This window comes from Mus musculus, chromosome 8 (assembly GCF_000001635.26).
Source record: "Mus musculus strain C57BL/6J chromosome 8, GRCm38.p6 C57BL/6J".
Classification (NCBI taxonomy): domain Eukaryota; kingdom Metazoa; phylum Chordata; class Mammalia; order Rodentia; family Muridae; genus Mus; species Mus musculus.
This window is the reverse complement of record NC_000074.6, coordinates 68,970,218-68,988,873: the sequence shown is the minus strand read 5'-3', so window position 1 is coordinate 68,988,873 and position 18,656 is coordinate 68,970,218. Positions and strand designations below refer to the sequence as shown.

At 41.9% G+C, this 18,656-nt stretch overlaps 1 long non-coding RNA gene across 2 annotated transcripts in view; it reads left to right on the top strand.

Moving 5' to 3' along the window:
• Gm33103 overlaps positions 1-18,425 on the top strand; it is a 32,035-nt gene extending 13,610 nt beyond the window's left edge. The window contains exon 3 of one of the 2 annotated variants that reach the window (XR_379064.3): positions 17,366-18,425. This is a non-coding gene — a long non-coding RNA (predicted gene, 33103). The remainder of the gene's footprint in view (positions 1-17,365) is intronic. The other variant, XR_870485.2, reaches the window with a different exon arrangement.
• The last annotated feature ends 231 nt before the right edge of the window (positions 18,426-18,656 follow it).

Genomic DNA, 18,656 nt, shown 5'->3' with positions numbered 1-18,656 from the left:
AATATAAGGACTGGCTTGCCTTTAGAAAGAAGAACATACACAGAGGGAAGAGGAGAATACATAGAAAGAAGGGGTAAACACACAGAGAAGTTTATGTTAAAGAGGCAAAGATTACAGATTCCAGGAGCCAAGGAATACCAAGGCTTTCAGCAGCCTCTAGAAGCTGAGAGTGTGGCCTGGAACACATTATCCCCTAGAGGCGTCAGAACTGAGCCAAGCCTGCTGAACTTTAGGTTCTTGGCTCCATGAACTATGAACGAGTAAATTTCTGTTGTTCTCTGCAACCTGCTTTGTGATAGTCTGTTATGGTAGCAACTGAAAACAAATATAAGGAATTGGAAAAAAATCAGAGTGAAAATTTGTTGGTAAGATCGAGTTCAGCTGTGGGTGAGCTACTGGTTCGCTACAAGAGAGGAGGCATAAGAGTGAAAAGGAAACAGGAATGTAGAATCATTTGTCTATTTCTTCCCTGACCCAGTTGTTTCCTCCAACACTATTCCAAGCTGTAGAAGAAGCTTCCAGGAAGACGGATGGCCTGGGACATGCAGGTCTGCCTGAGGAGAGGGACAGCCAGTCCTTGGCCATCTTGGGGAGGGAGAACATGTGAGGCTGGTTGGGCATAAGACCAAGGAGGTGTTTGGCTCTTGTCAGACTCATAATGTGACACAAGGGACGGGACTTTGAGCTTAGAGCCCAGTGGAGACAGAGTCCCTACATGTGAGGGACTTGGGGGTGGTAAATAGCTGGGAAATGAATGTTGACTACCGATCCAGTGCCATCACAGAGAGTTCCAGGCTGTACAGATACATGTCAAGGTCAGGTCGAGTTCAGAAAAGCACAGTCAGGAGGCAAATTCAGCCAGCAGGGAAGCTGGCAGTTACCGTAAGTGATAAGGCGAGAGTCATATGGAAGTACCTCATTCTAAGAACTGTGCCTATTCTTGGCTGGAGCCTAGTAGTTCCATGTGAACAACTGGGTTGCAGTGCCCAAGAAGAGAAAATGGCAGGGAGGAGAGTAGATCTGAGGAGGATCATTGAAAGTTTCTGCCCCAAGCACTGGCCTTTTAAACCCAGACACTGAGCAACACACTTCTGCTTCCCCCAGTCATTTTATCCTTTGTGTATTCACCTGTGTTTTCATTTCCTTATTAGCTTATTCATTCCCTTCTTTCTTTGGAATTATTACATAACTGAGACTGTCCTGAAACTTTCTGTATAGTGCAGGCATCCCTTGGATTTGCCATCCTTCTTTCTCAGCCTCTTGAATGTTGGGGTATGCCAAGATGTCTAACACTAATTTTGCACATTCTTTGTTGTTGTTGTTTGAGACAGGATCTCTCTACATATTTCTGCCTGTCCTAGAACTTACCATGTAGGTCAAGATGGCCTTGAACTCTTGAGATTTGCCTATCTCTGCCTCCCAAGTACTTCAATTAAACGTGAACCTCAATGTTGTGTGAAATACTTTTCCCCGGGAGATGCAACACATGCATCTACTCATCCCATATAGGGAACCCATGACAGACCAAAGTACCACCAAAGTCCAACTTGGTGAACTAGTGAGTTCTGTTGGCGTTTCTTAAAGGAATGTGGGTAAGGGGTTACTTACAGGGGCAGAAATGACTCAAAGACAGCTGCATCACCAAAGCCCACCCTATCATAGATGACAAAATTGGAAGCCTGGGGCACACTGCATAGCCTGTAGGCAGCTCAGAATGTCAGAGTGTCTTTTCCAGGAGCCTTAGTTGGTTTAAACCTCCAGGCAACTCAGCTGCTTTCTGCTTCTTCTAGGCAGCTGGTCTGGTCTTAAGAGTATCTGCAGTTCTTTCTTCTACCTGAGGGGGAATCTTAGCTTTTACTGCTTATTCTGGCCTGGAGGTAGAAGGTAGTGAGAGTGGGGGTGGGAGGGATAAGGGAATCTGGTCAGTTTCAGGGACTTCCTGAAGCTATTTTGAATTGTGTACCTTCCCTGGAGGATGGAATGTTTCAGTCTTGGAGGAAACAGTTACATTTCTTCTACTTACAAATCTCCGAGTCTGTGGTATTTTAGTCCAGCAACAATAGTGACTAAGACACCAATCAAACCGACTAAGACAAAAAGATCCATATTAATTGGTCAAATGAAAGGATCCGCCCACAGGCTAAAATTGGAGCTACAGTGTCAGCCAGTTATTTTAATTGGTCAGCAACTGGACACCATATTAACAGCATACTCCCTTCCCAGCACTAGCCATTTGCTAGACAGCATAAACCACTGGCACCAGCATGCTTGCCAACACCATGTAGTGGTGTGTTCCATTAATCTTAGCACTCTCTGAGGCTGAGGCCAGCCTGGTCTGCATAGAGAGTTCTAGGTCAGCTAGGGTTCCATAGTAGATTCCTGTAAGTTTATGTGAGGAAATAAGAATTTTGGAATTTGAATTATTCTGTGTCCTGGTTGTGTGTCTATGGTCATCATGGATCCAGCTGAACTGGGTTTTATTTGTTATTGGGTTTTTAACTTCCTTTGTGCAGAGCCTGTATTCCTATGTTGAAGTGTAAATAAAAATTAGATGCTTCATGAATTTGTAGGTAAGTGTGTAGTGTCTCATCTACTCACAAATAGAACTGACTGTAATGTCTGCGGTAACTGCAGTATAAAAATCATAAACATAATATAGACAGTCAAGGCTTCCCACAGTTCAGTTAAGAATCTGAAATCTGTTGCCAATTCCATGGGCTTTAGCACAGGATGTTGCCTAGGAAAAAGCAATGTGTGGAGACATCCATTGTTCTTGTCACGTAGCTGAAGCTGAATGGGAAATTTCGATGTATTGAGGCTGATCTTCCCATGCCTCTATTAGAAGGGCCAGTGGGAGATGTGGCAAAGGAGACAGTCTCTCCCATTTCTCAACCTACAACCGATGCAAATTGGGTTAGGCAATTAGTTGGAAAAAAAATCAACAACAACAAAAAAACCAAGTAGGGGGGCAAGCCAGAAGGAAAACCAGCAACCTCAGGATAACTATGCTAAAGGCTTTTTATTATTTCCCTTGGATTTTTGTTCATGTGTTTCATAGACACTTCCACCACTTGATTCTGTGTGCTAAACTCTGAAAAGTGTTCTTTCTGGGTCAGTAGCCTTAATCTCCACGAGGCTGTTAGAACTGCAGAAAGTAAACTACACTTGACCTGGACTTCAGTTAAAGTAAGCTGCCCCTGACTTGGTCCTCAGTTAAATTAAGCTGCACCCCATGTGGTCCTCAGTTAAAGTAAGCTGCACCCCACCTGGACTTCAATTATTATCTGTGCTTCAATCGGAGCCCAAGGTAAGACAGTTGTGCTCCAAGACCTATTAACTTCAGGAGACTTGAAGTAAAAATGAAGACTCAGTTTTCATCTTCTGCTGTTTTTCTTATTTGGTAATTGATTAATTGATTACATCTCACTGAGTTTTGGGAAAGGTAGAATGGCTTACTTATAACACTACACACAAGTGTCTGTCCATTTAGATTGCTGACTATAACTTCCCAAGCCGCCTTCTGTTTGCTGCTCAGGAGAGGATGACAAAGGGTTACATCTGCCTGTCAGTCAATGGTGCTGCGATCAGTCAATGTAAAGTCAAGATGTCCAATTATGCTGCTATCAAAGGAATTAAGAATTTCTCTGCCACAATGAATAACTCAGAAGGCATGACCTCTTTCCATCCAGTCAGCAAGTATTTAGCAAGGAAATACTAAGTTCTGTGTCTGTGTGAGTGGGCAAAAATGTCTTCCAGTATTGAGAGCCTCAGAAACTAATTGATATTCAAATAAGTATGACATTATATGGTCACCAGTTGCTTAAATCTCCTTCAGTAGGGGACTATCAAATGAGAGTATAGTCACAAAAAAGAACACATTGAGTAGTTAAATAATAAGGAAAGGGAATTAGAAAGTTTTCTATATACTGATATGGAAGTTCTAACAGTAAAGGGGGGGGAAGCAAATTATAGAACAATGGGCAATGGACATAGGGTGCAGCCATTTGAAGTTAAGGGGGGCAGATAGGGGAGACTATATTTTGCACTGTGCAGATGTCCTCTGCTCTATTCTCCAAGGTTCTGGCAGGCCACAAAGAAACTAGTAATGGGTAGTGAGGCTTTGTGAGGCTTTGGAGTGAGGACAATAGATGTCTTTTAATGCGATGTCCTGTATGGGCTTTGTTTTCTAAACAGCTCTAATGGACCACTTAGCTAAGACATAATAGATAACAAAACAACTACACTGAACAAACAGACACACCAGGAAGGTCCTGTACATTAAAGAAGACTGCGGAATTGCAGGCCTCGAGTGTGCTGAGGCCCTTAGCAGGAGTAACTGTACTCAGCATCAGTACAGTTTGCAGTCTTCCCAGGAACTCCTCGATTCCTCTCCAGGGACCACGGCTTCCTTAGTACTTTTTTTTTTTAAACAGTTTTCATGTTTTAAAGCTTAGTCTTAGTTATACAAAATAATAGAGTTCATTCTGTTTTTATAAATGAATATCATGTAGTTTAATCATATTCACACCCCACCCCAGCTCCCTTAATTCTTAAAACAGCATATAAACCAGTCATGGTGGCACATGTCTCACTTTCCGGCACTCTGGAGGTTGAATGGGGATGATTGCCATGAATTCCAGGGTAGCCTGTGCTACACAGTAAGTTCCAAGTCACCGGAGACTATATAGCAAAGACTATTTCTCAAGACAACAAAACAAACAGCAAAATACAGAACCATGAAGCAAGCTTTATAATTCTTATTCAATAGTTGAGAAATGGGCCCTTTGGGGGATCGGCAATCCCCAGTTCTCCTACACTGAACACAGAGCTGTAGTGTCCTGGCTCCCGACTTCTGTCTACCGAGCACTTGGCCTCTGCTGATGACAAGAGCAGCTATGTTCTACAGGTTCCAATTGTATTGTGGAGGGCACAGCCCATCCTGATTCTCTGTGCTGATAATACAGATGTTTGTGCCGACCCTGCTCAGAATCAAGACGCCTGCTGTCGCCTTCCTGTGCAGGAACACAGAGCTACTTTCCTGAACACAACAGGACTGTGATAAGATAAACGCCTAGATTTCCCCAACCAAAACTTCTAGCAAAGAGCACCTATGACAATAAACTGAGCCAACCACACCACACTTCTTGCGCGCGCTCAACTGGCCAGGAAGAACGACGCTGCAACAGGATCCTTCTGCACACGTTTATTCAGTCCTGTTTCTTCTTGTTTATATCTCCCTTGTTTATATCTCCCTTGAATAATCATCCTCCCTCTGACCCGGGCCTCTCACTCTTATGTACTCTCAGTTCCCATCCACGCACAGCAGGCCACGCCACCTCACCAGGCACGCAGCTTCAGCTAATCAGGGCAGCAGGGGCATATCTCCATCAAAATGGATTCACCAGTATCCTGGTGCACCTGTGCAGCTCTCAAGATGTTTGTGGTTTATATGAGGAAGTCAGGTGCAAGTCATACAACTTAGCTGCAGTCCCTGGCGCCTTTGGGACTGCCGCCACACCCGCTCCTCACATACACTTGGAGAGCTGCATAATTTCTGCCAGTCAGAGAAGTTGTGAAATTTGAGTGATGGATGAGGCTGGATAGGGCACAGGGCAGGTGATGTCCAATAACTATAGGAAAAATCTTTACTGACTGCCATTGGGCCTCAGAGTTGCTCAGTCACCTTATGTCATGGATAATAATAGGAAGCTCCAAAGGCCTGTATGCTTGGCACTGTTTTAGGTCATTTTGTCATTAAGAATTCATTCAATTTTCATATCAAACTTACAAAGTAGATACTAACTCTAAAGTTCCTCTTTACAAATGTATAAAGTGGGACCCAGAGAGTCTGAGCAGCTTACACATGTAGCTTACACAGGGTAGAAAAGACTATTAGAAGCTGGTCAGACTGGTTTTGTGTTTTGATCCTGGACTTTCTGCATCAAGGTGTAGAGAACATCCTTGTCAGCCTGCACAGAGAGGATGTCTGGGGCATAGCAGGAAGGAAGGAGGAAGGGAGGGAGGGAGGAGGGGTGGGGAAAGGCCACTTTACATACATATTCTCAAGGTTTGTGGTTCAGCTTCCCATTAGGCTCCTACTCACCTTCAGACCAACAGCTTTGATGCCGGCAACTTGATCTTGTCACTTTAGCCAGAGTTTTACCAGCTGACTCCACTGTTCATTGTCCCCTGCCTTCTGTATTCCCTCTTGTCATTTGAGGGGAAAACATCCTTATGAAGGAAATGAAGCCCTGGGTTCTTGGAAGACTAGTACTTACAAACAAGTGTGAATTTTCATGCCTTGGTCATTCCCCTTGAGCATCACTGAGTATCCTGATGTGGGTTACATTGTTCCCGTTGAAGAGATGAGAAAATGGAGTCTCCCCTGGGTTAGGTCTTTTGCTCAGTTCATGTAAGCTGGGATGAACCCTGGAGCTAGGGCTGTTTGACTCTAAAGCCTGGTTTATTGTTTCTCTGAGTGTCCTCCGAATCCAATAGATAATTTCATATGGTGGGAGTATTCAAACTCTAACAAAATGGTATCCACTGAATTACAAAAATAAGCTCTACATCATCAGATAAAAAGAGGAGCCCATCTTCCAGTCATTCTCCTATTCCCAAGGGTCAGAGTCTGGCTTTGACAAGAACTGGTGATATAACCAGGTCCTTACATAAATACTGACCCAGAAGCAAGCCATGTGAGAGTAATTTAGCATTGTTCTAGGCCAAGAGAATAAAACTCAAAAGAATAACATGACTCCCAGTGGAAAATAGAATTCTTTTAAAAAAATTTTTAATTTTATTTAACACATATATTTTTATACCAATCATAAAAATGATGGACATGTTATTAAATGAACATAAATAGATAAAGTCTTTTTATTTTATTTCTTTTGTTTTTAGTAGAGCTTAACATCATGGCTCTTATTGTGGTACAAATCCAAAATAAGAACACTTTTTAGATATTGGAGTTCACTGTAATAAGACTACTTCAATGTCCCTCACATCACCAAAGGATTTTACATCCATAGTACCTAAGCTAAGAGTTGACAGTTCTGCTGTGCCAAGGAATGAATTGTAGGCACAATTATTTGGGTACAGATTTCTTGCTATGGTCAAAGTTATTTGACTTGAGTGATTGTCGTCATTCTTGGCCCACAGGGAACAGGTTACATTCATTTAAGAAATAGTGTGTGAATTAAGATGGTCTAACCATAAAGTTCATTCATCAACTGTTTCAATGAACAATGGTCCTGCTTGGAGGGTGGCATATACATTAGGTGAGGGTAAGATTCTGGCTCATTGACTGTGATGATTTTGAAAAGCATTCATCTCAGAATATGAGTAACTTATAAGGTCCACTTCTTCAAAATTGATACAATAATTATAAATATCAAACAAAGCCTTCATTCTCACTCTTTGTTGTTCTCTTACAAGCCACCTCTCAAATTAATTGGTTATGTTTCTTTTGACTATATAAATAATTTTGAAATATGTAAGCTGTTCTGAAAACCATAGTATAGTATAAAAACATCAAATAAACAATCCTACTAATAGAGAGACTGAGATACAGGAAGCAAGATCTCAAGACCATTGTGTGGCACACAGCAAGACACTGTCGCATACAAACAAGCAGAAAGTGTATATGGATTGTACAATATTGGACCTATTTCTCCAATTACCAAATTAGAGAGACCATGGGATGACAGCCAACAAATTTCTAATTCCTCATATTTTTGAATTTCAATCGATTAGGATGTGTTGGTAATATTAATTTTCATATTAGGAGATATGAAGAAAAAGTGATTGTTACTTCCTGTTATTTTGGTTGTTAGAGGTGGAATTATGTTTGTGTGGGTTTGTTGAAAGATTACTTTCTTGCTTTTCCTAGGGTGTAGTTTCGCTCCTTGTGTTGGTGTTTTCCATCTATTATCCTTTTTAAGGCTGGATTTGTGGAAAGATGTTGTATAAATTTAGTTTTATCATGGAATATCTTGGTTTCTCCATCTATGGCAATTGAGAGTTTTGCTGGGTATAGTAGCCTGGGCTGGCATTTGTGTTCTCTTAGTTTCTGTATGATATCTGTTTTTCTTCTTACACTTGCCTCCCGCCATCTGGTTATCTCTAGAGCTATCTGTCCTTGCTATATCTGTCTGGAGCCTGTTCTTCCTGTGACCCTGGTTGTATCAGAACTCCTCAGAATCAAGCTGTCTTTGTGAACCTGTGATTCTGAGATTCTGTGATTCTGAGATCCTGGGTGTGTCTGAGCTCCTGGGATTCAAGTTGCCTCTGGGACCCTGAGATCCTGGTGTGACCTAGCTCCTGGGGCCCTGTGATCCTGTGATCCTAGGCATGTCAGAGCACCTGAGAATGGAGCTTCCTCTGGGTGTTGTGGGACTGGCCTCAGAGTTTGCACCCAAGGTCTGCTCAGGCACCAGCCCAGACAGACTGGAAGGAACCCAAGCCACTGGTCGGGCAGAGTTCCTGTGTGCCTGGGTTCCACTAATGTCCCAGTAACTCCCGGTGTTGGGAATAGATGCTCTCTATATATGAGAGGGAATCTCTCTGATGCTTTATCTCCCCTGCACAACCACAGCTAGCCTGTCTGACTCCACTCTTTCCAGATGTGTTTTCTTTCACTGGTAGGTCAGCAACACAAATATCTGACTTTGCTTCTCCTGATAGTCTTTCCTGGGCAACAGCTAATGTGCACATACTAAGATGTTAATAAAATACCTTGCAGTCTCCAAAGAAAATGGAGCAAAAGTCAAGTGGGTTGATAGCAAAGTGCTGACCAGATATTTTGCTAAGTGCGGCCATTTCACCTGAATTGCAAAAGGAGGTGGGTTTGTGTCTTCGCAGATCTTCTCTTACATGCTTCTGACACTTCCCAAGTGCCTACTCACTTCCTGGATGTTATTCTTTTATTAGAATAAAAACAAACAAACAAACAAACAAACACATATATTCCTAACATTGGTAGAGGAAGGGATATAAGCATAACTGCAAATAAATTAAGGTAAAAAGATAATAGGATGTATGACTAGGGAGGTTAGGAAGTGGGCAGCTTTAAACAGCATGTGTTACAACAAGTTTCACTGAGTTTCTGACTTTGAATAAAATAGAGGAGGAAAGGGAGACAGGTAAGTTGACTGACTACAGGAGAGCAGTAAGCAGAGGGAAGCATATTGGCTAAAGCATAGGACTGGGCAGGGAGTAGAACTCTTCTGGCAGGAATGAAGGTTTTCTCCGGAGATGCTTGTATCCTCCCCTTGAGTATCAGAGTTTTGAGATCATGGAACCCAAGAAATTGAAGTCTCCCTAGGAATCACATGCTGGGAGAAGGTAAAGATTGAACCCTGCTTCCAGCCAGAAGGAAATGTTGACCCTTGGAAAGAGATGTCACAAAGTTCTAACAACTTGTCAGACTACAAGCAGGAGAGACTGGAGCTGAGACAGTGGTGCGCAGAACCACAACTGGAGACTCAGTTTTGCATACATCTTGCCTTCTTTTTAAACCTAAACCTTCTATTATCAGGATCCTTGTATATATATATATATATATATATATATATATATATATATATATATATATATATTTTTTTTTTTTTTTGAGACAGGGTTTCTCTGTGTAGCCCTGGCTGTCCTGGAACTCACTCTGTAGACCAAGCTGGCATCGAACTCAGAAATCTGCCTGCCTCTGCCTCTCGAGTGCTGGGATTAAAGGCATGTGCCACCACCGCCCGGCTAGGATCCTTGTTTTTATCAGCCAAGTAAACCTCCTCTGTGTGAGCACAGCACATTTTATTTATCCATTCTTTGGTTGAGAGATATCCAGGTTGTGTGTGATGGATTTAAAAGGTATGCTGGACCACTTTGCCCCTCTTCCCAATGTGGCTGCATTGGATAAATACCCCTTTTCTGCTTCCCACTATTCTTTGTTTCTTTAAATTGACCTACTGAAAATGGATGCCTGAACCTGGCTTATTAGACTACCAGCACCCAGTCTCTGGCTCTAAGAATCCTAGTAATGGAATAAAGTGCTGCAGAAAGAGTGAGGGGCCACTGTGGCTAGACTAGACCTGAGAGAAGGAAGAGGGAGGAGGAGGTAAGTGAGGTGGGGAAAGAAGGTGCTTTTGTCGCTGTGGAGAACATGCAGGGCTTGGGATGCTGCCCCATCATAACAGCAGCATCACACATCACTTCTGACATGTGCAGGAATCAGTATTGCCCATGGTGTCCAATCATGCCCTGGACCTAATGCATCCTATCCTGTGAGACAGGGAATTTTACTCTTTACTATATTCTAAGGTATTTTACGTGGTTTTGAAGTGCAGAGCTGAGGCAGGCAAACTGTCTCAGCTGGTAAAGGCATTTGTAGCTCCATCCTGACAACCTGAGTATTATCCCTGAAGCCCGTATAAAGGTGGAAAGAGAGAACTGACTCCCACACATGCATTGTGGCATATTCATGCCCATGCAAACACATATCATCCAGTAATAAAAAAAAGTAAATAATGAATAAAACAAAGAAACTACTAAAAGAGAAAAATGCTAACCTTATTCTTAGCAATTACCTCATGTCTCAGTGTATTTTATTTTATTATCACTAAACATCACAGACTGGGTAACTTATAAAAGACACAGGTTTGTTTAACTGACAGTTATGGAGGCTGGGAAATATAAGAGTACTGTGGGCTGGTATTCTAATGTGGAGGAAGGAATTAGGCAGTGCTAATACAGGACTTCTACTGTAATATGGAACTCACTCTTTTTTAACAGGTACCCTATAGATGGGAGATGGATGATATAGTTTCAGAAACATGAGCTAAAAGGAAGACAAGTTTGAACCAGCACATCTTCCATCCTTTTGTACAAGATTCTATCATTTAACAATTTTATTTTACTATCTAAAGGAGTATTGGTTATACACATCTCAGCTCAACTGGGCATCATTTATACAGTGTGTTGTGTGAATAGTTCCTCCTGGCATTCAGCAAGGTCAAGGTACTTTCATTATTACCATTTTCCTTATTTGTTTCTAGCTCCTCTTTTGACCTGTGACCTCAATGGCAAAATTCCATCTTCCAGTTTTGACTTTTGGCATCCCCTACATAAAATATAACTTGCCTGGGAGTCATGTTACTGTCCATGATGCCTCCAGGGTCACACTCTGTGTAGCTTCAAGGAAGTCGGTTCATAGACTCAGGCAGTGAACACTGGTCTTTGATTCTTATGCTTATACCAAATCCTCCAAAACTGTGGGCTGCAAAGTATTTCTGTATGATGTCTTTTAGGGTCTTCAGTAGTGTTTCAACAGATCACTGATCGTGGGGCAGTATGATAAATAGAGTCTTCGGGATGGTTGTCTATTAAACAACAGATCTGCTAAACTAATAAACTCAGTTATAGATAAAGCACATTTCCTCTTACATAATCTTTCCTTGTGCTAGTCAGACTATAGTAGGGAGGAAAACAGCTGCTTTCTCAGGGAGCATTGTGTCCCCTGTACTTACTGCAAATTACGGAAGGGTGACCACAATCATGGGCTTTCCCAGGCACTACCTCCCAGCTCCTGAGTTTTCTAACGCTAGTGAAGAAATTGACTTGCTAGCAAGGTGAGAGCAAGCAGGCAAAGAGCAGAAAGCTTACTCCTTCTATGTCCTTAGACATAGGCTTTCATGTCCTTATGTAGGCTTTCAGTAGAATGTGTTGCACAGATTAAAGGTGTGTCCTCCTTCCTCAAGATCCAGATTAAAGGCAGGTATCTTCCTGCCTCCTAAGTCCAGACTAGAAATGGATCTACCCACTTCAAACCAAGGAAAAAAATCTCTCACTGGTGTGCTCTTCATTTCTAGATTGTAGTGAGGTTGACAATCAAGAATAGCTATAACAGTCACCAACAATTTTGCTGGTCTCAGCAACTGCTAACAGATTTGTTCATTTTATTTCATTTGTAACTTACTTATTTTTTATTTTGTATGTAGTTCTACCAGCTCTCAAGAGTGTATTGACTACTTGAATCCATTATTATGTATTGTTCATTATGTTAGATCTCTAATTATCTAATTATCAGTGGAAACTCTGGAAGGCACCCAGAAATGTGCTTTGCTAATCACTGAGGCATTTATCAACCCAATCAAACAGATGATCTTCCTTTTGAGTTATGGGGCCACTGAAAAACCATGGACCAAATAAAGAACTTCTTCATAAATAGAGGTTTGTCACCAATAGAATACCACAGACCAGACAAATGTTTAATATATACTGTTAATGTATACATTAAATTATACATTAATGTATAATGTTAATGTAATGAAGAACACTTGAATGGGAACCAGAGGGTAAAAGTTCTAAACTCTGACAAGACAGAAAAAAAATCACTTTAGTAGGTTTGCATTGTCTCAATATAATGTACAGACATTTTAGCTTATTCCTAAGATCCTGGCAACATGATAGCCTAACGCTGGCAATTTCATCGGAGTCTTAGGACTACTCAGTATCAATTTTAGACAACGACTCAGCACAGCATATTGCTTGTACTTCCATACTTGCTCAAGGTGCTGGTTAATTTCCCATTGTTTTTTGCAACCATTTGGGATTGTTGGAAATTTCTAATTCATCACATCTTGATTATGAAGTATACTAATCTCTAGTTTACTATTTTAATCACATTTTGAAACTAACCCTAATTATTCAGGTTCATCAAGTCTTCAAACTGTAAACAAATGAATGTTCATGATTAAAACCATCCCTTCGTAGCTGGACAGTTTCAGGAGTTCAGAGGGATTAGAGCTATTGAAGTCTAAGTTTCTCAGACTATGAGGTCTCCAAGGTTACTTGGCCTAAAATGGTTTGTATTTTTAGAAACTGGCATGGAATCCTTGTTGGGAAACATGTGAGAAGCTTCCTGCCGCAGTATTTGGCTGGACTCAAGAGTCTGGTGTCTGTTTTGTGTTTGGTGACAAGGTGAACAAGTGTGTGGGAATATAGGGTCTGACTCACTCTTGCTCATTTTGGATTCAGAACCAAAACAATACTCTCTTAAGGGCTTTCTTTTTTGGGGGGAGGGGGATGAACTTTTTTTTTTATTAATTAGGTATTTTCTTCATTTAGATTTCCAATGCTACCCCATAAGTCCCCCAAACCCTCTTCCCCCCCTCCCCCCTCCCACTCCCACTTCTTGGCCCTGGCATTCCCCTGTACTGAGGCATATAAAGTTTGCAAGACCAATGGGCCTCTCTTTCCACTGATGGCCGACTAGGCCATTTTCTGCTACATATGCAGCTAGAGACACGAGCTCCAGGGGGTACTGGTTAGTTCATATTGTTGTTCCACCTATAGGGTTGCAGACCCCTTTAGCTCCTTGGGTACTTTCTCTAGCTCCTCCATTGGGGACCCTGTGATCCATCCAATAGCTGACTGTGAGCCTTCACTTATGTTGTTTGCTAGGCCCCGGCATAACCTCGCAAGAGACAGCTATATCAGGGTCCTTTCAGCAACATCTTGCTAGTGTGTGCAATGGTGTCAGCGTTTGGGGGCTGATTATGGGATGGATCCCCGGGATGGCAGTCTTTAGATGGTCCATCCTTTCGTCTCAGCTCCAATCTTTGTCTCTGTAACTCCTTCCATGGGTGTTTTGTTCCCAATTCTAAGAAGGAGCAAAGTGTCCACATCTTAAGAGCTTTCTAAAACAGGTTTGGGAACTTGAGGGTTTCAGTATTAGAAGATATATGATTCTTGGACTAATTCTGAAAGACCCTTTCTTTTTTTCTTTTTTTTCTTTTCTTTTTTTTCCCTTGTATTTTCTTTATTTACATTTCAAATGTTTTCCACTTTCCAAGTCTCCCCTTCGGAAACCTCCTATCCCATCCCCCTTCTCCCTGCCTCTATGAGAGTGCTCCTTTCCCTACCCACTCCTGTCTTCCCTCCCTGGCATCCCCCTACACTGACGCATTGAACACCCTCAGGCCCAAGGGCCTCTCCTCCCACTGATGTACAACAAGGCCATCCTCTACCACATATGTGGCTGGAGCCGTGGGTCCCTCCATGTGTACTCTTTGGTTGGTGGCCCAGTCCCTGGGAGCTCTGGGACTGGGTGGGTGGGGTTTGACCTGTTGATGCTGTTGATCCCTCTATGGGGCTGCAAACCCCTTCAGCTTCTTCAGTACCTTCTCCAAGTCCTCCATCGGAGACCCTGCCTCAGTCCAATGGTTGGCTGCAAGCATCTGCCTCTGTATTTGTTAGGCTTTGGCAGTGTCTCTCAGGAGACAGCTATATCAGGCTCCTGTCAGCAAACCCTTTCCAGCATCCACAATAGCTTCCAGGTTTGATGACTGTATATGGGATGGATCCCCAGGTGGGGCAGTCTCGGGATGGCCTTTTCCTTCAGTGCTCCATACTTGCTCCTGTGAGTGTTTTGTTCTCCATTCTAAGAAGCACTGAAGCATCCACACTTTGGTTTTCCTTCTTCTTGGGCTTCATATAGTGAAAGACCCTTTCTTATTTCATGTTTGGCATATGGCAGCAGTGAGGAGGAGACCTGTACAGCTTCTATTCTCTGAGGAGGAAAAGAACCCAGAGATTCAATGCAGTAAGAATCTGAAAGATCTTGGCTATATGTTATTAAGTAAATAAGCTTTAAGATCTCTTAAGCCAGGCGGTGGTGGCACACGCCTTTAATCCCAGCACTTGGGAGGCAGAGGCAGGCGGATTTCTGAGTTCGAGGCCAGCCTGGTCTACAAAGTGAGTTCCAGGACAGCCAGGGCTAAACAGAGAAACCCTGTCTTGAAAACAAACAAACAAACAAACAAACAAAACAACCCCCCAAAACCCCCAAAACCAAAAAAAAACAACAAAAAAATCTCTTAAAACAATCTCAGAAATTTTTAATAAGGATCCTTGTTTTTTTATAGTAATTTTTGTTTGTTTTGTATTATTTTGGTCTTGTTTTGTTTTGTTTTTTGTTTGTTTTGTTTTAGATCATCTTGGGTTAGTGAATACAAACTTCCCATTATTAATCATTACCAATGAGTATCATATTGAAAATTGATCATAGTGTAGACCTGTGATGCCTAACATAATAGCTTCATGAGCCCATAAATAAAATAAAATTTCATTTAAACATTAATTCCTCAGCTACTCATTGCAAATACTCAATGTTCACTGTATAAGGTAGAGAAAAAGAGGCAATTTCTATCATTGAAGAAAATCCTATTACAGCTGTGAACATTTTCCAAAATGTAGTTGGGTCATTATTTTTAAATCTCACAACTTTCTAAATAAGAATCCTTTCATTTTTATTGTTGTTATGGTTGATGGGTTGAAAGTCCCTCAAAGGTGGCGAGAGAACCTGTAGCAGGTGCAACTAGTGACCAGTGACCTAGGACTGGGAATGGGCCCTTGAAAACCAATTGTGGGCCCAGCCTCCCTTTGCTTTAGGTCCAGATGTGACATGTGCTCCAGCCCTGATGTACCCGTCTCTACTTCCATCACTACAGACCAGCTAATGGGGCCTGCCTACCTTTGGATTTTGATCCTCCAAGACTGTGAGCTCAATGAGCTTTTGTTTCTAAACAGCCCATGCCAGGTATTCTGTTACTGCGCTAGAAAGCTGGCTAAAACACCTGGTGAGAGAACTGCATTTGTGAGTGCGGTGCTTCGATTCGTTTGTGTACAACACAATAGGGAAGGAGTACTACTTTAATTTGATCTGGTTCTGACGCTCTCTTCTTGCCTCTATGTTTTATGCCTGTTTTCTCTATCATAGTTTCTCACTATGGCACTCTTTCCACAAAAGCCTTGTGAATAACACTTTTCAAAGATTAGTCAAAATCTTATATTGTGACAGAATAACACAGAGAAGCAAGTTGCAGGTGGAAAGTATTTGGCTTATGGCATCAGAGGATCAAAGCAGATCAGCTCCATCTGCAATGAGTGTACATGAAAGCAGCTTCTCACATATTAGCTGACCAGGAAGCAGAGAAAGGAGACAGCAACCGGAGTTATCTACAGTTGTTAGTGCTCACATTTAATGACTTGCTTTTTCCATCTAGTACTACATGTCCGAGGTTCCACAGACTGTCAAAACTCTACCCCCAACCCCCCACACTGGGAACCAAGTGTTCAAACAAATGAGTCCATAGAACATATTTGAAATTCAAAGCATAACAAATGGAATAGTCATTAAACTATTGAGATGTTAAGCAAACAATGTAAACCATCACACAAATGATCATGTCGTAGGGAACTACCCATAAGGTCATTTCTCAGGGAAATTACATTGGAACTTGGTGTGTGTGTGTGTGTGTATGTGTGTGCACAAGTATCATATTTACTCATAAATGATGCAACTATATTTGGAATTACACCCAATAGGCTATTGTCCAAAATTTTTATAGAAAATTCCTAAATATATTATTCTAGTTGTATTGTTAAGGTCAGTAAGAACCTATTCACCACTGGGAATAATCTGAAAACTACATAAGGAGGAAAGTAGACCCCATCTTATAGAAAACATAACATGGTTATGTTTTGCTGTGGTGTTTAATACTGATTATCAACTTGACAGGACCTAGAATCACTTAGAAGATAATCCTTTAGGTACGCTTGTGAGGGATGACCTATTAGGTTAATTGAAGTAGAAAGACACACCTTAACTGTTGGTGCACCATTCTACCTGCTGAATAAGAAGAGAAAGTGCGCTGAGCACCAGTATTCATTACCTTCTGCTTCCTGATTGAGGATGCACTATGACCAGCTGTCCCACTGGCGAATTCTCGCCATGATGGACTGTACCCTCAAACTGTGCTCCAAACACACCATTTCTCTCTCAGGTTGCTTTTGTCAGTATTTTTACCCTTTCCTCAACAACAAGAAAAGTCAAGAACATAGAAACCTGGTACCAAGAAGCAGGGCCTTTGTTGTGTCAAACACCACAGAGATGTTCTGGAACCTTTGGGGTAGTTTGTAGGAGGAATAAGAAAGAGAATGGAATTTTGGACTAGAGGAGCCCTTGAGTATGGTAGGCTGAGTTCGACGGGCAAGTCCAGTGGACGTTCAGACAGAAATGCAAACTGTGGGGATAAGTTGATGAGGTTTCAGAGGCTTCTGTTGGGAACTGGACTAGAGGCCATTCAGGTTACATTTTGGCAGAGGATTGGATGCATTCTTCCCTTGATCTGAAAGCCTGAATGAGGCTGGATATAAAAGTCATGGACTGATGTATTTGGCAGAGGGACTTTCCAAGCAGGAAGGCATTCCAGGCTTTGACATGGTTATTGTTCACCACTCTTACCAAAGTACATAATTAAAAAGAACAATAAATGCCACAAAAGACTTTTATTTTTTATTTTTTTATTTTTAGTGCTCCCATCTGTGGAAGAAAAGAGATTAAAGAAGCTTAAAGCTGCATGAAGACAAAGGCCAAGAGGGACATGGACTCTTCTTCATGATTTCAAAGATACGCTGAGGCAGATAATGTGTACCCAGAATGGTTTACTGAAAAGGTGCCCTGTGTATGAAGCTGTGAAGGTGAAACCTAAGAGCCAAGGAAACCCCCAAAATTTTGGAGATACTGGAACCACTGAATACCTGCTGAGGAAAGCTGCATGTAAGAGAGAGGCTGCAGATGGCTAGCTCCATGATAGCCAGGGCTATACAGAGAAACTCTGTTTCAAAAAAACCCAAAACAAAACAAACAAAATAAGTAAATAAAATAAAATAAAATAGGTATATCCTCTGACATGATATATTCTACTAGTATAATTCATCAGTTGTTTCCTGGAAAAAATGTTAGAACTATCTACAAGTCCTGATTAAAGAATTCTATCCTTTATTCTCTTGTAACAATTAGCATCTCAGCGGCTTACTATCTCAGTCTGCTAACCTAGGCCTAGTCCTGGAACTTTCTAGCCTCTGCACAATCTAATCTAGGCCCAAAATGTTTCAGCCTTGCTACTAAATAAGCTTACCCTTTCTTGTTCTTTCTGACCACTGACTTGATGGTCAACTCAATTGTTTTGGCTCAAACTCTTTTCCTCTTGGCCTCTTCTGAACTGCTCTGTTTGACCTCATACTAACTTTGGCAATCTGTTCTAATCTTCTGCCTCCTTTTCATTCTCTGACTCATTCTATCTTCACATGTATCTAGCTTGTTCTCTCTCCAACCTGTCTCTGTAAAACTCTCCTGATAAAACTGCCTCCGTCTTCCTCTCTCCGCACTGCCCCTTAAGTGGCTTCCCTTTCCTCTCTTTTCTAGTGGGCATTTCCTATTCTGTCGAATCTTTCTCAGATTAGTCTCTTTGACTGACACTCAACTAGACATCACTTTCGAACATGAGTGCTTCCTTCTTGTGGGAAGCCACCCCCACATTCGCCGTTACAAGATGGCGCTGACAGCTGTGTTCTAAGTGGTAAACAAATAATCTGCGCATGTGCCAAGAGTAGTTCTCCACCCCATGTACTCTGCCTTCCCCGTCACAACAACTCGGCCATGGGCTGCAGCCAATCAGGGAGTGATACGTCCTAGGCAAAGGATAACTCTCCTTAAGAGGGACGGGGTTTCGCTTTCGTTTTTTGGGCTTGGGGCTTGCACTCTTGCTCCTGAAGATGTAAGCAATAAAGTTTTGCCGCAGAAGATTCTGGTTTGTTGCGTT